General features: G+C 40.3%; 1 pseudogene; it reads right to left on the minus strand.

Moving 5' to 3' along the window:
* Window positions 1–2,141: 2,141 nt before the first annotated feature.
* LOC112413999 (vacuolar protein-sorting-associated protein 36-like) lies at window positions 2,142–3,793 on the minus strand (annotated as a pseudogene).
* Window positions 3,794–5,686: the final 1,893 nt, after the last annotated feature.

Raw genomic sequence — 5,686 nt, forward strand, 5'->3', positions numbered from 1 at the left:
TGTAGTGTAGTTTTAAAAAACCTTAGCTAGATGAGGGGTGTGTGTGTGTGTGTGTGTCTGTGTGTGTGTACACAGACAAGTTTGCCAGGGCAGTGGGAGAGTGTCTGCATCCCAGAGAGAGGAGTGATATACAAGCAACCATACACAATGGCCTGAAAGACTTGGGCAGCCAGACACCGAATTTCCCCCCAAACAAACCTGAGGCTGAGCAATGGGGGAATTAAAGGATCTGTCCTTATAACGTGGAATCAGTGAGAGGTTCGGAAAACTAAGACTAAGGCAGGATGCCTCGGCCACAACATTCCCATGACACTGGAGGATGTGAAGCAGCGACAGGGTTCAGGCAGGGATCAGGGACTGACTCTGGCTGCACTTGGAGGGATTCCCTGGGTCTGCAGCTGAGGATCCCTGGACCTTCCCCAAAGGGCATTGGCAGTGGCCCTCCACCTCTTAGCGAGGACGTCTCACGGATCCCAGGGTCTGAGCCTGGGTATCCCCGCCTCCCGGTCTCAGAGGTTCTCTCAGTACAGGTACTATCACTTCTAGAGGCTTGGCCAAAACCCACCACTACCTTCCACTGCCAACTCAGTCTTAGAAAGGGGTTCTCCTTCTGTTTCTGTGGGGTCCCTGAGTTTGAGGTAATGCCAACGTACCGTACGCTGTGTGGCAGCAACAAAGTCAGGCAGTCCACTGGAAAGCTCAAGCAATCTAGATTCAATATATTAGCCTGTTTCTGTTATCTCAGTAATACTTTTTAGCGAGATAGTTTCTCCACACAACTTATAATGTGTGGGGTAAAGGAAAAAAATATTGCTGGAATATGATAGAAAAATTTTAAAAGTTCAGCACTGAAACTCCTTTAGGGAAGGAAAAGGAGACATATTATATTCCCACTCTCTATTTTCCATCCTTGGCTCTGAGGTACAAGAGCACCAAGGTTCCTGTAGAGCGTGTTAAAGTTTCTCCCGGTCCCTCTACCCTCAAAACAATCCTAGGGAAATCCTGAAGGGTCTACTTCCCAAATCTGTAACCATATCTCTGGGCATGTCTATATAGCTCTTTAATTCACTTTCAAAATCCACAGCATTTTTAAAACAAAATGACATAGTTGCATTCTTTAAATGCCAGCCATGAAATCATCACTTAAAAAGAAACTAGTCAGATTATATATACATAAGTCAGATAAAATTCTCTTTTTAAAATTAATTATTAATAATGGCTGCGTTGGGGCTTCATTGCTGTGCGCAGGCTTTCTCTAGTTGCGGCAAGCGGGGGCTACTCTTCCTTGCGGTGCGCGGGCTTCATTGTGGTGGCTTCTCTTTTTGGGGAGCACAACTGCTCTAGGTGCGCAGGCTGTAGTAGTTGGGACATGCGGGCTTCAGTAGTTGTGGCACACAGGCTCAGTAGTTGTGGCACATGGGCTTAGTTGCTCCACAGCATGTGGGATCTTCCCAGACCAGGGCTTGAACCTGTGTCCCCTGCATTGGCAGGCAGATTCTTAACCACTGTGTCACCAGGGAAGCCCTCTCTCTCTTTTTAAGGTGCTTTATTTGGTCTGCTGAAGACATGCCTATGGCTGCTTCTAAAAGCCCTTAGGGAGAGCCTCAGATGATATCCTGCAGTTGGATATTTTGCTCCAGTATTGTCAGGTTCTTAAACTACACTGTAGGCACAAGTTGTTGCATGAAAATCCCCCAAAATGTGCAGACTAAATGCGGAGAAAAACCTCATTTATAATTCAGGTGAATTTTCATCACACCAGAATAATGATCTAACCTGTTCAGACGTGTAACTTCTCTCTTTTTTCCCCCATGAACTAAATCCTCTTCTTTAAAAAATGGTCAGATTTGAAGATCAAGTTAAAATCCACCATATTTCAAGTTAAACTCTGAGGGTTTCTGTACAACTGTAGCATGATTTCAAATTCATATTGGCATTCATCTTTCTATATTTTTCTATATTTATCCTAAAGGAGCTTCCTGGATCATAATATTTATGTAGAAATTAAAAGCGTTTTATATTATACTGCAAAGAAGTTCCAGTAAATTCTCAGTTTATCAGGGTTTACCCTTAGCTCAATGTCATACAACTTCTGCATGAGGCAAGTATACCGGTAACAAGTTATTTCAAATACAAAACTCTTAGCTCTGTGTCATAATTAAATTTGGGTAAAACTGCAAGCCTTCCACTGAATCATCTCGGCAAGAAGCAACCTTTCTTTAGCCAGGAGGACAGACATTCCCACAGGCTTAGCAAACTCTTCTGATGTTAGAGATATCTTTTCTGAAACCGTCTCCAAGGCTGAGGCCACCATTTACTCGTCCTTGTGGGACTGAAGTTCAATTGCCATGATACCGCTGTCAAACACACGGAGGCCGAGAGGTAATTTCAGGGCTTCCAGCATCTTGCATGCATTCACTAAATCTTCTGGTGAGAGCAATTCCATTCCTCGAGCTTGGTATACTTAACAGTACACCTCTGTGAGTGACATTATTCCCCCTCGTTCCTCCAAAGGCGACTGCAATATTCCAGCCAGTTGTTTGGCCAGCTGCATGTGGTACTGTGTGCCTGAGCCGTAGGTTTCCCTGGTAACCGGGTTAGCTATTCCCATGCTCAGCAAATAGGATTTAAACCTGATGGTCTCATCTTCTGTGATGTCACCTTGCTTGACTTTAATCTTATTAGCAATGGATTTTGATAACACCACCAATTCCCTTAGCCTTGACCATTAGCTTGCTGAGGTCTCCGAAGGCCTCAGAAACGTTTTTGTCAGTTTCTTTTCAATACCTACAATTCCTACAGCCCTTAATTCTTCCTGGCTGGGGTCCTCTATTTGCCTGTAACGACTGGGAAACTGGCATATTCTCCCACCTTCTCTGTGTCACTTCCTCTGATAAACACCTGTAAAACTCAATCTGGCCGTGTTCTTTGAAGGAAAGCTTGATGTAGGAGTTCTTACTACTCTGGAATGGGCCAGGTTCTTTGTTACAAGGAGCTGGGTGAAGATGAACCATATTTTGGAACTTTTCCCAATTCCAGCTGCCTGTTCTTCAATGAACACGATTTGGGAAAGAGGAATGGCCATGCAGCATTCCTGGGAGGGAATCAAAAGAAAACACGATCTGTAAGACTCGTCAGAAATCCTTGTTTTATAGATTTAATGGGGTGCCACATACCTTTAAGGTCCTTAGTAATTATAACAATAGAAAATAATAATGTTATTTTATTCCTTAAATAAACTTAAGGAAAAACTGAATGAAGACAATACTGTGGTAGCATTTTGCGGCATGGAAGAACATAAGAGGTTTAAAAGCAGCTGTCATTACCTTTGTTTTTACAGGAGCTATATCTTTTAAACAGTAGTATTTATATGAAAATTGTTTACATATAATATATTCTTATATGGAAAACAGAAAATAGAGCAGGTAAATCAAAACGACTTTAAAGAGTGTGTTATAGAGCTGATTTTTCCGCTTTATAATTTTCTATATTTCACTCACCCACCCACAATTAATTTTTAACAGAAAATACTAACGTGGCTTCCCTTTATTATTAATTATATTGATGTAGGAGTTCTTACTACTCTGGAATGGGCCAGGTTCTTTGTTACAAGGAGCTGGGTGAAGATGAACCATATTTTGGCACTTTTCCCAATTCCAGCTGCCTGTTCTTCAATGAACACGATTTGGGAAAGAGGAATGGCCATGCAGCATTCATGATTTTTCTGATTTCTCCAAATTAGATGGTGTGTACTAAGAAGGAGGGTCCCAGCATCAAATTTTATCTTCTCCTCGCCATCACAGATGTGCACCCTGCCTCAGTTCCATTTTTAAGTGGATCATTTTTTGCCCTAATGAGTTTTGTTCTTTATATTTTTTTGGATATTAACCCCCTTATCAGATACATGATTTGAAAATATTCCCTCCTATTTAGTAGGTTGCCTTTCATTTTGTTGATGGCTTTGTTATGAAGAGGCTGTTTAGTTTGAGGTCGTCTCACTCTTTAATTTTTGCTTTTGCGGCCTTGCCAAGACCAACTTCAAAGAGCTTACTCACTATGATTTCTTCTAGGAGTATTATGCTTTCAGGTATTACATTCAAATCTTTAATCCATTTTGAGTTGATTTTTGTGTATGGTAGAAGATAGTGATTCAGTTTCATTCTTTTGTATGTGTTCAGTTTTCCCAACACCATATTTTGAAGAGACCATCCTTTCCCCACTGTATATACTTGGCTCCTTTGGCATAAATTAATTGACCAAATATGTGTGTGTTTCTGGAATTTCTACTCTGTTCCACTGATCTATGTGTCTGTTTTTATGTCAATACCATACTGTTTTTATTACTTAGTTTTATAATATATTTTGAAATCAGGAAGCATGATGCCTCCAGCTTTATTCTTTTTCAAGATTTCTTTGGCTATTTGGGGTCTTTGTGGTTCCATACAAATGTTAGGATTGTTCTATTTCTGTGAAAATTGCCGTTGTAAGGATTGCACTGAATCTGTAGATTGCTTTGGATAGTTGGACATTTTAACAATATTAATTCTTCCAATCCAAGAGCACAGACTATTTTTCTATTTGTATCTTAAGTTCTTTCATCAGTGTCTTATATATTTCAGTGCACAGGTCTTTCACCTCCTTGGTTAAATTTATTCTTAGGTGTTTTATTCTCTTTGATAAAGTTGTAATTGGGATTGCTTTATTAATTTCTCTGTTAGTTCATTGCTAGTGTATAGCAACATAACAGATTTCTGTATATTAATTTTGTATCCTGCAACTTTACTGAATTCATTTAATAGTTCTAATAGTTTTTTAGTGGCATCTTTAGGATTTTCTATATATGGTATCACGTCATCTGTAAACAGTGACAGTTTTACTTTTTCCTCTCCACCTTGGATTCCTTTTATTTCTTGTCTGATTGCTGTGGCTAGGACTTCCAGTACTGTGTTGAATATACATGGCGAGAGTGGGCATCCTTGTTCCTGATCTCAGAGGAAATGCTTTCAGCTTTTCACCATTGAGTATGATGTTAGCTATAGGTTTGTCATACATGGTCATTATTATGTTGAGCTTTGTTCCCTCTATACCCATTTTGTCGAGGATTTTTAACATAAATGGGTGTTGAATTTTGTCAGTAGTTTTTTCTGCATCTATTGAGGTGATCATATGATTTATTCTTCAATTTGTCAATGTGGTGTATCACATTGATTTGCAGATATTGAACCATCCTTGCATCTCTGGAATAAATCCCCCTTGGTCATGGTGTAGGATCATTTTAATGTATTGTTGAAATGTTAAAACCATTGGCTGACCGGAGAGTAGTGAGCAAAGATGAGAGTCAGGAGCAAGGTGAATGGTCTGAGAGAGATCTGAGAAAGGTATGGATCAATGGCTTTTCATTGATCCTTATATGAAGGCCATGGAAGCCCTTGAAAGGTTTACAAAGGGGATTAAGAAGACCTGATTTAATATTACCATAATCACTCTGTCTATGCTGTGGAAAATTAGTTGTAGAGGAAACAATTACAGAAGCAAGGAAACTTGTAGGAGGCTGTTGCAGCAGTACAGGCACTGGGGGCTTGGACCATGGTGGTGGCCTTGGACCGTGGTGGTGGTCTTGAAGAAGGAGAGAAGTGGATAGTTCTGGATATATACTGGTGATAGAGTCTTGCTAATGTATTTCACG

The sequence above is a fragment of the Neophocaena asiaeorientalis genome, unplaced genomic scaffold (genome assembly GCF_003031525.2).
Source record: "Neophocaena asiaeorientalis asiaeorientalis breed wild unplaced genomic scaffold, Neophocaena_asiaeorientalis_V1.1 scaffold217, whole genome shotgun sequence".
Taxonomy (NCBI): Eukaryota; Metazoa; Chordata; class Mammalia; order Artiodactyla; family Phocoenidae; genus Neophocaena; species Neophocaena asiaeorientalis.